Below are 17,846 nucleotides of genomic sequence, written 5' to 3'. Positions count from 1 at the left end.
TTAAACTATGTAATACCTCCCTTCAAACTTATACAAACAGATTACACTATGTAATACCTCCCTTCAAACTTATACAAACAGATTACACTATGTAATACCTCCCTTCAAACTTATACAAACAGATTACACTATGTAATACACCCTTAAAATTATTGTGAGATATGGATGATGAAAAATTAAGGATATGTCCGTTTTGATATTGAGTTTGAAGAAAGATATTGACGCTATACTAAAAAAAATATGGTAACGGAAATGATAAGTTAGGAGAATGGTCGGCATAACTTATATTCAATATCTACTAATGTTCCATTTAATTTTCATTACGAATTATTATTTCCTATAGGGTTAAATATGTTTTTAGTCCCTAAACTATTGACCGTTTCTGGTTTTCGTCCCTCTTCCAAAGTAAGGTACAATTTAGTCCTCAATCTTTAAAAAACGTTCGTTTTAGTCGAAAAAACGAACGTTTTGAGGACTAAAACGAGGACTAAAAACAAAATTTTGAGGACTAAAACGAACGTTTTTCTAAAGAATGAGGACCAAATTGTACCTTACTTTGGAAGAGGGACGAAAACCAAAAACGGCCAATAGTTTAGGGACTAAAAACATATTTAACCCTTTCCTATATTATTTAATTAAAAGATAAAAATTATAATAAAACTCAAAGACCCTTGAAAATAATATCAATGAACAACCATAAGTTTATTTCTAATAGTGTAGCAAAGGAAGATCTTGAAACTGGTTTGGCAAAGATGTCGACAACTTCACACATAGCTGAAATGTGAATCAACTGAATTTGATGTTGCTGGATATGATCACAAACAAATTGAAGGTCGATTTCAAAATGCTTGAACTTGGAATACATCAATGGATTTGAAGTTATGAGAACAATAACTAAATTATCATAATAAACCTTTGGTATTCCTCCGTTGATGTGAAGTTCAGCAAGAAGAGACTATATTCAGAGTATCTCAGTAAAAACAATAGTCGCACTTCTGCATTCAGCCTTGGTGCTGCCACAGAGACTACCTTTTGTTTTTGGGAGTGCCAGATGAGGTTAGTTCCAAGATAAATGCAGAAACATATTGTGGATTTTATATCTTCTATGTTAGTGGCCCAATATACTTCGCTGAAACCGATGATGGATCAGAGGATGGCTATTAGAGCAAACCATGTTTCATTGTGTCAAAGAGATATCTCATAATACGCTTGACAACAATCCAATGATGTTGCTGAGGGGAATGCGTGAACTAACATACTTTATCAACATAGAAATATATTTCTGGTCTTGTGATTGTTAAGTGTTGTAAAGTACCTACAATGGAGCGATAAAGAGTGACATCTTCAACACTAGGATCCATCATGAGTAAGATGAAGAGAGGATCATAGGACTTGGCTGAGCTTTTGAACTTAACATATTCGCTTTCTGTAGATTATCATCGACATATTTGGTTTGGGATTGTAGACAACAACTCTATTGTAAAAAAACTTGATTCACCTATGTTGTTGTTGTCTTATTCATACAATCAACAATACAATCTATAAACCTACAATTTTCTAACAATATTTGGTTTGGGATCTTCTATTCTTTATTAAGGCTTCCCATGTGTAGTAACTCTTCTCACACCATGCTTGCAGTCGAGTTCTTCTCTTTCTTCATGATTGACTATACTTTTACTTTGTCTGTGGCTGACTTATATTTCGCTTTCACTATGGCCAACTTGTTCTTTGTTCTATCAGTAGTTGACTTGTTCTTTGCATTCTCGGTGGCAGACTTGTTCTTCTCTTTGGCTAACTTGTTACTCGCCGGGTTCTTGTCAACAGACAGAGTTCTTTTTGAGAGATTGAACCACTCCCATGTATTATTGCACTCATTTCATTTCTCTACTTCTTATCTTGCACCTCAAGTGCAACTCTCATATCCTTCTCAGCTTGCAATTGTTCTTACAATCTTAAAACTTCTTGTTCAAGTTCCAATTGTCTCTTATGCAAATCCTGCTTTCCTCTTTCTAAGCTTGCTTGTAACTCTACATTGCCTCTAACCTCATTTCGAATTCTCGAATGCAAATCAACTTTTGCAAGTTTTAACCTTCAAGCAACAAGCTCGTCTCCACACATGTCCAAGCTATCCAAGTTGTACAAATGCACCCATGAGGTTTCCAAACACCTCATTCAGATATACGAGCTCTCCACTTGATCATCGACTTATTCGAGCTATTTACATGCTCCATTGAGCTACCTAGGCTCCCCACCGAGCTTTCCAAGATGTTCACTTGTTCCATTGAGATATCTAGATTTCTTACCGAGCTATCCAAATTTCCCATCGAGCTATTTGAGTTATTCACTTGCTCCACCATCTTGCTTGGGCTATTACATATCTTTCTGACCTCTCTATCTTACTCGGTTGCCTTGTCGAGTTCTCCACTTGCTCAGTTCCCAAGCTACGTCTCACCATCAACAATGACGTTTCTTCTTTAACCTTTTTTGTGAGGTTGATCGTGTCTTCTTTTCCATTAAATGGACAATTTTAAATTTTTAGCAAAATATTCGACCTTATCGTAATTGAAACACTTATATCAATAACGCTCCTTTGCATAATGATCATACATGTCATACTTTGAGTTTCTCAATCGACCTCCTCTCCATGGACCACCTCCTCTTTCGCACCAATTTTTTCCAGATTGTTCTTTCTCTTCTTCTTGTCCTCGACTTCTATTATTAGGACCACTTCCTCCACCTCTTCAATCTCGTCCTGTCCCATGAGTTTTATGAGTCTCTCCCTTCATTTGGAGTAGTTAATCAAGTGGCTTCGCCCTCTTCTTCTTCTTCCACATAAGTCTAAAGGGACCCAACAAGCTTTTCAATCGTGAACAATGATAAGTCTTTAGATTCCTCAATTGCACAAACCACATTTTCGAAATCGTTAGTTAACGACCTCAAAATCTTCTCCACAACTTAGCTAGTGGATACCGTCTCTCCGTTTCTGCCAAGTTGGTTCGCCACGGTTTCAACCTGAGTTATGTACTTGGCTTCTCCTTCGGCCTCCTTCATCTTCATAGTCTTCAATTCACCCTTGAGTTTTGTAAGTTAGACTTGCTTCACTCAGTCATTCCCTTTATACGCCTTCTTTAGTATATCTCACGCTTCTTTTGAAGATTTGGCACTTGCAATCTTCTCAAAGTTGGACTCGTTAACAACTCAGTACAATATGTACAAGGTTGCCTTGTCCTTCACACATACTACTTTCAATGCATTCAATTGGGCATTCAACCAATTTATGGTATTTGTTGGCTCTTTGTGATTATTTTCCACCACCTCCCAATTGTCTTGGGAACCAAGAAGGGCCTTCATTTGGAGACTCCAATTGTCATAATTGACCGTCTTTATCAACTTGGGTAGGGACTCACTTTTTCTAAGATTGACCATCTCACTTTCTATTTTTCAAACACGTAAACATTGAAGCACTCAAGCTCTTTACCTCTCCTTTTTCTTCCCACTAGCTAATTGGCACATCATCCACTTTGTAGACAACAACTCTTTACTATGAAAAAAAACTTGATTCACTTATGTTGTTGTGTTATTCATACAATCATAATAAAATTTATAGACTTACAAATTTTTGATAGTTGTACTTTGAACAAACAAAAATGGCTATAAACAACTAACTCATTAACTACCCAGACTCCAACAGCTATATGTTTCCACATCAATGTTTGGCCCACGAGCTAGCCTCAATAGAGTTTCAGAAATATTTGGAGTTGCATAAACATTTTTCTTAAACTATGCTAAGAAAGTTTTGTTATGTTTATTAAGTGACCATTTTTCACTCATTCGTGGGTGCGCTGACTTGATTTCATCAATGTGTTGCAAAATGTAAGGAATCACATCGATGATGTTGTTGAAGACGTACAAATGAGCTTGATCAACTTGTTTTCTACTAACACTTTCAATCTTCACTCCTCGAACACCCTTACCTTCACATTTAACTTCATGTCTACTCTCAAGAACTCCTATTGGTTCACAACTTGGCATATAACTTTAGAAGAATTCAATGATTTCTTTTGTAATGTACCACTCTATAATTGAAGCTTTCGATCAATAGTGATTCTTGACATATCCCTTTAAAATCTTCATGTATCTCTCAACTAAGTACATCTACCTCAAGAATCTGGCCCACATAATTGAATTTCCCTCATTAGATAAACTATCAAATGAACCATGATATTGAAAAATAAGGGTGAAAAATACATTTTCAATTGATACAATAGTCTAATGGCCTCATTTTCCAAATCATTGCACCCTTGAGCGCTAATAACTTTCTTGCAAATTGCATTAAAAAACATGCTAAAATGTGTTAGAATACCTTTAATAGAAACAGGTAAGATGACACGAACAACTACTGGTAAAAGTTGTTGCATCAACACATGACAATCATGGGACTTGAAGCCAAGTAACTTTAAATCTTGTATAGAAGAAACAAGGCTATTAATATTTGAAGAGTAACCTTATGGAACCTTCACACTACTTAAATACTTATAAAAAAATTGTTTTTCTCTTTTAGAAAGAGTGTGACAAACTGGGGGCAAGTAAGTGCATCTTCCAATTGATTGTGGATGTAACTCAAATTAAAGGCTCATGTCAACCAAATCTTGTCGTGCTTTTACTCCATCTTTTGTCTTTCCTTTTATGTGTAGAAAAGTCCCGATGGCACTATCACATACATATTTTTCAACGTGCATCATGTCTATACAATGTCGTACATCAAGTTTACACCAATAGGAAAGATTAAAGAATATTGATCATTTCTTCCAAATATTTTTCTCAAGTGTCTTCTTTTTATGTTTTTCGAACACAATGTCAATGTTTATCACCTGCTTGTATACTTGCTCACAATCTTGGGGTCTCAAAACAACTTCATCCTTAGAACGTCCATTAAATGCTTTTTGCATTCTACAATAAGATTGATTTTGAGGAAGGAATTTTCAATGTTTTATATACACATTTTTCTGACCATGCTTCAATTGAATATAACTCAGGTTTTCTTCAAAAATGGGACATGCAAAATGACCTGTAGCCACTCAGGTTTCCATATGCTAGGAAATCATTTATGGTGCAAAATAACATTGCATGCAAACAAAATGTTTCTTGAGAATATGAATCAAAGACCTTGAAGCCTTCTTCCTACATCATTTTCAAATCATCTATTCATATCTTTAGGTATACATCAATGTCATTTCCAAGTTGTCTAGGACCCGATATCATCACAGACAACCTTATATATTTTCTCTTCATGCACAATAAAGGAGATAGATTGCAAATCATCAACAAAATTGGCCATGAACTATGGTTGCTACTTAAGTTCCCATAAAGATTCATATCATCTGTAGCAAGTCCAAGTATTAAGTTTCTTGGCTCTACACCAAATTTTGGAAATGTTTACCAATCTTCTTCCATTGTGGGGAATCAGCTGGGTGTCGAAGAAGATTATCACACTTTTTTCATCGATGTGTCATTTCAGGTTCTTCGCATCTTTTTAAATCGTTTCAACCTAGGTATTATAGGATGGTCTTCCAGCATGAAATGAAAGTGATCACTCATGGCCACAATCAAGTTTTCATTTGGAGAACAACACAAAATGATCTCAACCGAAAGTTTATCAAATTTATGCATAAACTTTAATGTACACATTATAGAAAATTATGAGAAATAACTTTTTCTAACTATTCGATCAAAAAATTCAAGATTTAATACAAGTGATTAAAAGTTAAATCATTTGTACTAAATCTCAAATGTGAACTAAAGTTCACTCAATGTTTAACTATCATTATAATAAATCTTAATACAATTAAAATTATTTAAACATACAAATCTAATAATAAATATAAATTTCATCCTACAAATATTTTAAAAATTTAATCAAAAATAAAATATCAAAACATACACTAAAAATTTGTCTAATATAAAAACAATAATGATAAAGACAAAATATAACCAATACCACGTATAAGGAACAAGAGACAAAGTGCAATTAGAATTAAATACAATTTAATCAAATCAAATTCCTAAAAAAATTTGGCTAACTATATGCAAAATGTGGTATCCAAAAATTTGGAAAAGGAAAACACGAAAATCACATCAGTGCGATGTATATCGAAAACCAAAAACTAAAAATTGACAGAGAATATTTGAGGGTGGTGTCACAATCGAAGTGAAGGAGTCGACGCCAGTGAGGAAGAAAAGAGAACTTGTCAAGAGAACTCGTGACTTTTCAAAAATAATGTTCATGCACGAAAACAATCTATCAAAATGAAAGAAAATCATATCCAAAGCATCCAAGCAACATTCATTTGCGTTAAATGAAGAAAAAATTACTTTTGGTGGTGGTCGCACTTGTCGCTAAAATAGTTTAAAGGGCTGAGAAGAGAGAGCGCTAAGAAAGAGTGGAAGGAAAATGTTCTCTTGTGCTGTTTTTTAATTTATAAAATATCGACGAATACTCTAGGGGACCGACGTCATATCACATTAGACGTCGGACAAGTAAGGGGACCAACGCCTAAATATGAGGAAAAAAATTGGAAGAGGAAGGAAATGAATCAGAGTTGATAGTGGCGGAAGATGACGAACTCATGGAGAAAAAATTTCGCTCTAAATACCATATAATTAAGGAGAAAGAGGCAAAAGGGTGCAAAAGGAAGAAAATATTTATTTTATTGTTAGTGATTAAAAACAGAGAGAAGAAGAGTTATATAAAGAAGAATATAACTGATAAAACAATTATCAATTATACAGACAGGTTAACCTATGTAACAATGCTCATAAACCAACCGGGTTTTTATAATAACTAGTTTAAAATAAGCAAAAGATAAGTATGATGAATTTCGTTACATGAAAAGTAAAGTATGGAGACCCGTGTTTATTCATTTCTCTTAATTGTCTCTCTTATTTAATAAGTGGAGACACATTAAAAGATAAGATCGGACATTAAATCTCAAAACAATAAAAAGAATTCTTTTTAAAATACTTAGGATTTCATTTGAATAAATTAGGTTGCCAACTACACATGGATCACTGTAAATATAAGAAATACAGTAAGAGTATGCTGTCTTACCAGATACCTTTTCATAACTATTTACAAGGGACTGTATGCCCCATCAGAATGGTTGAATATAATTCTCATTTATTGTCATTGCATGAATTTGATTACTTATTTGAAACAAATTAGTTAAGCTTCTGTACATATAATTGTGCTTTTATTTATATTTTTTTGTTATTAGGTTAGCTGTGATTTCCGCATTGCATTCTCAGAGGCGGAGGGAACAATGATGATACAAGTATCATGAACAAAAGTTTATTCTTAGTCTCTTTTTGTTGTTTGAAATGCTTGAAATACAAATATACATGGCCATCTATTGTATGGGATTAAGTTAGTTATATTCTGTATGCATGTTAGTCCTGAACTTAAAATACTTTGAAGATTGAACTTCGTAACAATGTCATGTCTGCAACACCTTAAAAATGTGTTTGAATTGAGACTTTAAATATCATCCATTATTTACTGCTTTTAGGAATTTAGTCCTTTATTTTTAATTTGCTACCCCTGTTATTTTTAAGTTTTATATTCTTTGTATATTTTTGGGGCATGGCTTTGGAAGGGGTGGGCAGGGATATATTTGTATTTCATCACAGAGAGACATATCTCTATCAGGTTTCAAATAGACCTGCGTGAGGGTGACTGCGAGTAAAATGTTAGGAAAAGGCAATGTATATAGTTATATATGAAGTTGCAGAAAGGTCATGTTATTGAAGGTGGTGAGAACCACCAAAGGTTTGATAACTTGAGGCTGTGAATTGAATTAGGTGTTAATTATTGTAGTTATCTCATATCCTTGTGGAGACTAAGTAAGAATATAAAGGAAAGGAGAGGAAGAGTAAACGAGATAAGGGATAAGCTGTACATGTATTTTCGTAATGCCTTATGTTTAAGGGAGTAGAATGGACTACCGAAAATACGTTAGTTTTTGGATCTGTCTTACTCCTTGTTATCAACCATATCGGAATGCTAGGGGTGCACCAAATTGGAATTCATTCATGTTTTAAACTTTGATTTAATTTGATGTGAAAACTGACAGAGAAATGATAAAGTGAAACGAATAGAACTTTAATCCTCATTATTCCAACCTAACAAAAGAGTCACAGAATGCTCAATATATATTCAGCATATCTTGAGCAAAACGAAAGAGAATAAAAAGGAAAAGAAATACAGCCTGATCACCACTCACTAACTGAAAATAAAATATCTTGCCAACTAATATAACAAACATAGCAAAAGCACAAAAATGATATTTCTCACACACTCTCCCTCAAGATGGGTGGTGAATCCCATCTTGAACAAATTAATGTTGAAAGGTTCGGGATAGAGTGGTTTAGTGAACATATCTGCTGTAACATCCCAAATTCTCATACTTGATATTACATAAATAATATGAAAACTGTAACATTTCTACAGTCATTCATTTGAAAATATAAAATATCTCACATTAATTACATAAATTTAAACTCAGATTTCAACTTAAAGATAACCCGAGTTTTTCTTTACTATCCTTCCTCCTCCGTCTTCACTTGTATTGGATTAGACGACGCTCCTTCATCTGCTCCCGTATAACAAATACGTTATACGATCATCGCAAAAATATGATTTTTCCGGTACATGCACAAATAAATAAGGGTGAGCTACCATGCAACCAATTATTAAAATGAGGCATGATACTACTACTACGCCTAACTCATATTTATGAAAATGATTTTTTTGCTAGACTCAATTATCCGGATCTAACGTTGATGGAAGTCTCGGATGGTCGTGCACTTGTGATGACCTCCACTCCTCATACTAAAAATCATGGCCAGATACAACTTGTCAACCACAAGGTTAGTCCGTTAACACTATGTCCAAAATTGGGACATAGACAAGGACCTCCTGCCCCTCTCACCACCTAACTCATCCTTCTCTACTTGAGATTGGAGAGTTATTAGAGTATCCAGGATGACCTTCCATACAGGACCCTCAACATCAACGTGTACACAATACCATGCTACTACAAAATCTCTCCGCGAGACTCATATCATGTTCATATTTATCAACTCATACCATACCATTACAAAATCTTCTCATACTACTCATATCATGTTCAGATGCATAATTTCATATCAACATCATAAAATACATTCATCACAGAAATCATACAAGATAAATATATTACAAACAAATTAACAATAATAAAATATTACTATAAATTGTCACCGGAGAAGAATCAAATGTTTGAAGATCATTAAAATAATCTTAATAAAATTTCTTGGGGAAACAAGAAGTTGAATCTGGCAGAGCCGGTTAGACAACTTCTCATCCTTCCAGGAAGATGCAATAAAAATTAAATAGAACAATAAAAGTTCTGGGGAAACAAGAAGTTGAATCTGGCAGAGCCGGTTAGACAACTTCTCATCCTTCCAGGAATACAATGTAATTAAATAATAAGAATAATAACAGGTCTGGGGAAATAAGAAGTTGAATCTGGCAGAGCCGGTTAGACAACTTCTAATCCTTCCAAAAATAAAAACGAATAAGGAAAACAATATAAAGTATGGGGAAACAAGAAGTTGAATCTGGCAGAGCCGGTTAGACAACTTCTAATCCATCCAAAAATAAAAACGAATAAGGAAAACAATATAAAGTATGGGGAAACAAGAAGTTGAATCTGGCAGAGTCGGTTAGACAACTTCTAATCCATCCAAAAATACAACAATAAACAATTAATAGCATACATATGGCATAACATAATCAACATCACATTTTACAACTATCACACTTGGATCTAAACAAAGAAGCATGTTCTCATCCAAAATTCAAAATCATACAGAAACAAAATACTTCACATTCAAGATTTAAGATAAACTAAAAGCAACATATACAAGACTCAAAATAATATCAAACAAAATGTAACTCCCCTTACCTCTATTCCAGACTTAGGTTCCTCTTCTCAAACCGTTCTCCAGAAACTTCCAGAATTTCCCCTCTTCAACTAGAATTTCCTCCAACTCTCTCCTCTCACAATTTCCCTAGAATTTTGGTGCAAATCTTCATCCTCCCCCCTTGGCTATTTATAGCCAAAAATTTTTTACTATTCATTTTTACTATTCATTTTTACTATTCACTTTTACTATTCATTTTTACTATTCAAAAATTATTTTTTATTCACCATTCTTATCTCTGAATAATTGATTCTACGTGGAGTGTCCTCTTCCACAATTTATTTTAATATTTTTTTTTTAACTATTCACTATTCACTATTCACTATTCACTATTTACTATTTACTATTTACTATTCATTCATTTTTTTTTTTAACTTTTAAAATAAATTCTCAAATTTTTAAACTCCTTCCTTTGAAATTATTATTATTGTTACCTATCATAAATTTTAATTTTTTTTTTTTTACCATACTTTTATTAACTTTATAAAAATAAAAATAAAAAATAAAAAAATAACTATTTATTAAATTTAAATATTTTTTTTTCATGGGTCTTACATTCTCCCCAACAACAAAAATTTTCGACCTCGAAAATTCGACACTTCACAAAAAAAGATGGGGATAAGAATGTTTTACATCATCTTCTAATTCCCATGTATAGTCACCTGTTTTCCTATTCCAAACCACTCTGACTAAGTTGATATTTCTCCAAACCATTTTATCATATGACCTTCTATACCGAATGGTTAAATTATTTTACTAGAAGATCCTTTCTAATTTGAATATTTTATACTTCCAAAATGCAGAAAAGATTAGATACTACTACCATTTATTTATTATTATTATTTTTTTTTTTAACCGATACTATTGAAGCCTCCGGTATGCCTGACCGGAACTGTGGGCACAGTGAGATTTTGGCTATATAAGGAGGAGCGAACCGCGTTGAGCGACACTTTGAGGCGTTGCGATTTTTGAGTGTGTGAGAGAGTGTGAGGTCTTCTAAGTGAGAGAGCTTTCGAGCGATCCTCTGGGTGTGAGTGAGATCTGAGCGCTGAGAGTTCTGAGTGTGAGAGCTTGTGGGATTAGAACGACTGAGTGTGATAGATCGGAGAGCCTTTCGGCAAGCTTCAATCTTTATGTTCCAGGGCTTTGCTCCGCCTCGAGTAAGTACTTCTTTTCTCTTATCTTTTCCTTTCCTTTACCCAGCTTCTCCTTCTTCTTTACTTCTTGCTTCTTTTCTTTCCTTTCTTCTTCTTGCTTCCTTTCATGCACTTTTTCTTTTCTGAGCTTTTATTACTCGCAATTATATTCTACTTTCTTCTTTACTTTCCGCTCGTTATATTACTTCTGCTCCTTTACTTGCTTTCTTCTTCTACTATTTTTCATTTTTTATTAACTAAAACTAAGAATACACTGTCTTAACAAAGATAAGGGTATATCGGCTGGAAACCAGACGTTAATCTCCCTTCGTTTGAAGGTATGGCAGAGACAATCGGGTAGAACAACGCCACGTACCCCATAAAAATGAAACTTTAAAAAAAAAAACTTTATATGTATGCACAAAATGGACACGAACATAGATCCGTTTAGGAACATTTGCGAGGACCGTGAAACAGATCTATTTTTGGACATTGAGACTTCAAAAATTGGACAATGAAAATTGAACTAACAAGAAGAAGCAAAATGAAAAACTTAACTTAAATTGGAACCTGACTTCACTGTAATAAATCTTTTTACTTTTACTTTACTTTATGCACCAAAAACTTAGAAAATGGATATGGAAGCCAAGACAGTTCATAAACGATGGCGATCTACCCCGGAACAAGTTGGAATCTTGCTGAACATCTTCAATCATGGGATCATTAATCCTAGTCGAGATCAAATTCGCGAGATTACAGGACGACTCAAGGAGTACGGAGAAGTTGGAGAATATAGCGTCTATTGTTGGTTTCAAAACCATGGAAATCGGGTGAAACATCGACGCTTGCCGCAAAACGTCCCTGGTACATCTGAACCTTCATATGCCCTCCTTCCGCCGTTTATGTATGGTAAACCTTTTTTTTTTTTTTTTTTTTTTTCTAATTTTCTTTATTTATCTCTGACTACTACTATTATTATTATTATAATTTTTTTTTTTTTTCACTACCGAAGATCCTTCATGGGTAATTCCACAGACTCCAAGGCTCCTAGATCTCTTTCCCATCCCCGCTATACATGAAGAAGAAGAGAAAGTTACTCCACCCATGCCGTTTCGCATCAAAGCTCCTTCCACGGGGCTTTCCTTACGACCGCCTTCTACCGATGAATAGTCTTTATGATTTTATTTTATTTTATTTTTGTTGGAGTGTAATAATTAACTATCACTTCTGATCGACTCTAGAACATCTTTATTATTAGTAGTAGTAGTATTATTAGTATTATTAATTAAATCTAACGTAAACTAACTAACTATCATTTTTTTTTTCTTTCTCTTGATTCACGGTAAGGTAAGTCAGATCTGTCGGTTTTTTTTTTTTTTTTTTTTTTTTTTTTTTTCTAGTAGCATTAATTTGTTTAAGTAGTGTAAGATAGATTTTATTTATTACAAGGGTAAGACCATCTTCGGGGTAATGGTTAATCGTTTATCTATGACAATTATAATTCATCTCTGTGATTTCAGAATAGTTGGCTATATAAGGTTCTTCTAAAACTCTAAGGAAATAGCTATGAGCTTTTTGAGAATACAGTGTGTGGAAAATCGAAGCGGTTCTCTTTGAGTTGTCAAGACGGTCAACTACCGGTTCGTCTATCGAAGGAAGATTTTAATCTGCGCTGTTCTGGTTCGTTTGCCGAAGGAGAGTTTTTATCATTCTTTTTATTCACTCTATTGTAAATCTTTAAAAAAATTTAGTGAAAACGTTAATCACTCTTTATTGTGATTATCAACTGGATGTAGATTCTTTTGAATCGAAGCAGGATAAAAATTCTGTGTTGAATTTTCTTGCTCTCTATACTTTTTACATTTTACGCATACCCACTGTTTGATGAATTTTATCTAAGAAAATTAATTTCCTAAAACTGACCATCTTAAAACGAGTTTAATCGAATGGAACCTAATAATCATTTGAACGAACGGTAACAACTCAACACTTGACCGAACGATTCCCAATAATCACTACAAGAATGATTGAGATTACCGACGGTCATAAGTCGTCGGTAATGTATAAAATCCGTCGGTAATTAGCATTTACCGACGGCTTACCGACGGCCAATATACCGTCGGTAAAAACGTTGTCGGTAAACTTTACCGACGGATCTTTCGTCCGTCGGTAATTACCGAAGGCTTTTGGCCGTCGGTAAAGCCTTCGGTAATTACCGAAGGATCTAGGCCTTCGGTAAATCCGTCGGTAAATGTCGCGACCTGGTTCATCTTCTTCCTCTTCCTTCATCGCTGTGTCAATTTTTTTTTACATTTTCACGAACTCCGCCACCAAAACGGCATCACGCGAGTAACAAATTAATGTCCAAAGTATCAAACAACCATTTATTTTCAATAGTTAAAATTATAGGGAATCATGGACAGTTTTTCTACAATTCTCAGATTTGTAAGATAAATGTTCCTAATCCAAAAAATATGGTGGAGAGAACGGTGGTAGAGGGCAGCGGTGGTGAAGAGAACGGTGGTAGAGGAAAACGGTGGTGGAGGGCAGCGGCGGGAGGGCAGCGACGGTGAAGAGTAATGGAGGTGGAGAGCAGCGGTGGAAAGCAGTGGTGGTGGAGAGCAGCAGTGGTGGAGGGCAGCGGTGGTGGAGGGCAGCGGTGGTGGAGGGCAGCGGCGGTGGAAGGCAGCGGCGGTGGAGGGCAGCGGCGGTGAAGAGCAACGATAGAAGAAGTATTAGACTGAGATAGAGAGAAATGAGAGGAGAAATGAGTGGTTGCCACATATATTAGCACTGGATGCGAAGCTGGTCTCGAAAAATCCCGCTCTTTTTACCGACGGCCCGAAGCCTTCGGTAAATCCGTCGGTAATGTCGTCTAGCGAAATAATGGGCGGGAAAAATCCCGCTCTTTTTACCGACGGCCCAAAGCCTTCGGTAAATCCGTCGGTAATGTCGTCTAGCGAAATAATGGGCGGGAAAAATCCCGCTCTTTTTACCGACGACCAAAAGCCTTCGGTAAATCCGTCGGTAATGTGCATGTCACTTACCGACGGCCTTACCGAAGGCTTTTGACCGTCGGTAAAAAAGATTAAAAATACCGTCGGTAATTCCGTCGGAAATTAAGATATATCGACGGATATTAATCCGTCGGTAAAAATCCGTCGGAAATATTAATATTTTTTGTAGTGAATCATTTGACCGAACGGTAACAAACCAAACAGTACTAAATCAGCACCTAACTGAACGGTACTACAACAACCCTATACTAGACATAATATATGTAAATTACACACAGACTAATAATCCAAGATAATATCATGTGAAAATTCTAATACCTACTTCACAACACCAACCAAGGATTCATACACCATAAAGATTTGTCTTTTCTTCACCACTTATCTTCGTTAAACCCATTTTTAACTTGATCAACTTCTGATATATATAATCGTTTGTTTTCCTTAAACTCAACACTTCTTAAAACCATAACCACCTAAAATCGAATTGAAACTATCAAACCTCTCTTATGATCACGCCTTAAATCTATGAAAGAATGACAATTATTCACTTAGACTAAGATCTTAAAATACTTCATTTCTTCTATACTCTATGCCTTATCTGACTGCTTCTCAAAATCTTCTTCTTCTACTTATTTATTTATTTATTTATTTTTTTTTAACCACTATCTTATTGAGATTCCAACCATTACTGATACATCGATCCATGTTACCAATCTCACACAATGCCACTCCGTTTCTCACCAACACTTCCTTCTCTTATGACTTTTAATGTTACTGATATAGTAAACGAAACTGATTTCTCAAACCTTGCTACATTCATGCTTATCCAGAGCTTCTCTTAATCTAGCCTTTGAACTCAACTCTTCGTAAGATATCTAATCTCCTGATTTGGTTCTGGAAAACTTCTTAAAACATTACTTCTAAACACCAACATCTTTACTCTTCCTTTGAAGCCTAAATTTTTAGTCTTCTAACACCTTATCTTCGAGGCAAGAATTTGTCTCAAAGGCTTAAACTAATTCTAATAAAGGTATACAACTCAAGTTGTCCTTGAATCTGCATTCCTCTACTATTATAGAGCACATTACACCACCACAAAGGCAAGAACAAGACATGAATTACTACAGGAAACAACACTAAAACTCTAACTCTTTCTTACCTCAAACCTTCAGAATTAAGAAAGGAAATTCCTCTTTGATAAAGTCATGAGTGTGCACCCTCATTTCTCTTTATCAAGATGCTTTTCTATTCTTAAAACCTTAAGTCGGTTGCACTCATTCTATGTTTTAAACTTCGAAAGACACGACAATTCATGTCATTTATACTCAACTCTTCACGGAAAGGCACACAACCCGCAAGTTCTAAGGACGAACTGCTCTGATACCACTAATGTAACATCCCAAATTCTCATACTTGATATTACATAAATAATATGAAAACTGTAACATTTCTACAGTCATTCATTTGAAAATATAAAATATCTCACATTAATTACATAAATTTAAACTCAGATTTCAACTTAAAGATAACCCGAGTTTTTCTTTACTATCCTTCCTCCTCCGTCTTCACTTGTATTGGATTAGACGACACTCCTTCATCTGCTCCCGTATAACAAATACGTTATACGATCATCGCAAAAATATGATTTTTCCGGTACATGCACAAATAAATAAGGGTGAGCTACCATGCAACCAATTATTAAAATGAGGCATGATACTACTACTACGCCTAACTCATATTTATGAAAATGATTTTTTTGCTAGACTCAATTATTCGGATCTAACGTTGATGGAAGTCTCGGATGGTCGTGCACTTGTGATGACCTCCACTCCTCATACTAAAAATCATGGCCAGATACAACTTGTCAACCACAAGGTTAGTCCGTTAACACTATGTCCAAAATTGGGACATAGACAAGGACCTCCTGCCCCTCTCACCACCTAACTCATCCTTCTCTACTTGAGATTGGAGAGTTATTAGAGTATCCAGGATGACCTTCCATACAGGACCCTCAACATCAACGTGTACACAATACCATGCTACTACAAAATCTCTCCGCGAGACTCATATCATGTTCATATTTATCAACTCATACCATACCATTACAAAATCTTCTCATACTACTCATATCATGTTCAGATGCATAATTTCATATCAACATCATAAAATACATTCATCACAGAAATCATACAAGATAAATATATTACAAACAAATTAACAATAATAAAATATTACTATAAATTGTCACCGGAGAAGAATCAAATGTTTGAAGATCATTAAAATAATCTTAATAAAATTTCTTGGGGAAACAAGAAGTTGAATCTGGCAGAGCCGGTTAGACAACTTCTCATCCTTCTAGGAAGATGCAATAAAAATTAAATAGAACAATAAAAGTTCTGGGGAAACAAGAAGTTGAATCTGGCAGAGCCGGTTAGACAACTTCTCATCCTTCCAGGAATACAATGTAATTAAATAATAAGAATAATAACAGGTCTGGGGAAATAAGAAGTTGAATCTGGCAGAGCCGGTTAGACAACTTCTAATCCTTCCAAAAATAAAAACGAATAAGGAAAACAATATAAAGTATGGGGAAACAAGAAGTTGAATCTGGCAGAGCCGGTTAGACAACTTCTAATCCATCCAAAAATAAAAACGAATAAGGAAAACAATATAAAGTATGGGGAAACAAGAAGTTGAATCTGGCAGAGTCGGTTAGACAACTTCTAATCCATCCAAAAATACAACAATAAACAATTAATAGCATACATATGGCATAACATAATCAACATCACATTTTACAACTATCACACTTGGATCTAAACAAAGAAGCATGTTCTCATCCAAAATTCAAAATCATACAGAAACAAAATACTTCACATTCAAGATTTAAGATAAACTAAAAGCAACATATACAAGACTCAAAATAATATCAAACAAAATGTAACTCCCCTTACCTCTATTCCAGACTTAGGTTCCTCTTCTCAAACCGTTCTCCAGAAACTTCCAGAATTTCCCCTCTTCAACTAGAATTTCCTCCAACTCTCTCCTCTCACAATTTCCCTAGAATTTTGGTGCAAATCTTCATCCTCCCCCCTTGGCTATTTATAGCCAAAAATTTTTTACTATTCATTTTTACTATTCATTTTTACTATTCACTTTTACTATTCATTTTTACTATTCAAAAATTATTTTTTATTCACCATTCTTATCTCTGAATAATTGATTCTACGTGGAGTGTCCTCTTCCACAATTTATTTTAATATTTTTTTTTTAACTATTCACTATTCACTATTCACTATTCACTATTTACTACTTACTATTTACTATTCATTCATTTTTTTTTTTTTAACTTTTAAAATAAATTCTCAAATTTTTAAACTCCTTCCTTTGAAATTATTATTATTGTTACCTATCATAAATTTTAATTTTTTTTTTTTACCATACTTTTATTAACTTTATAAAAATAAAAATAAAAAATAAAAAAATAACTATTTATTAAATTTAAATATTTTTTTTTCATGGGTCTTACATCTGCCGGTTGATGCTTCGAAGGAACATGAGAAAGAACAATAAGCCCATCAAGAACCTTAGCATGAATAAGGTGACAATCCACTTCAATATACTTGATGCGTTCATGAAAGGAAGGATTCTTGGCCAGTTGAATGACAGA

General features: G+C 34.4%; 1 protein-coding gene across 7 annotated transcripts in view; it reads left to right on the top strand.

The window, feature by feature from the left end:
* The window catches only part of LOC148200735 (uncharacterized), a 41,660-nt gene extending 34,116 nt beyond the window's left edge, over positions 1 to 7,544 (top strand). For all 7 annotated transcript variants that reach the window (XM_088113418.1, XM_088113421.1, XM_088113423.1 and 4 more), the window contains one exon: positions 7,275 to 7,544. The gene's annotated coding sequence lies outside the window, so the exon portion shown is untranslated. The remainder of the gene's footprint in view (positions 1 to 7,274) is intronic.
* Positions 7,545 to 17,846: the final 10,302 nt, after the last annotated feature.

The sequence above is a fragment of the Vigna umbellata genome, chromosome 4, assembly GCF_029865625.1.
Source record: "Vigna umbellata cultivar VRB3 chromosome 4, Vumbellata_1.0, whole genome shotgun sequence".
Classification (NCBI taxonomy): domain Eukaryota; kingdom Viridiplantae; phylum Streptophyta; class Magnoliopsida; order Fabales; family Fabaceae; genus Vigna; species Vigna umbellata.
The sequence above is the reverse complement of the archived record's forward strand: the minus strand, read 5'-3'. Positions and strand labels throughout refer to the sequence as shown.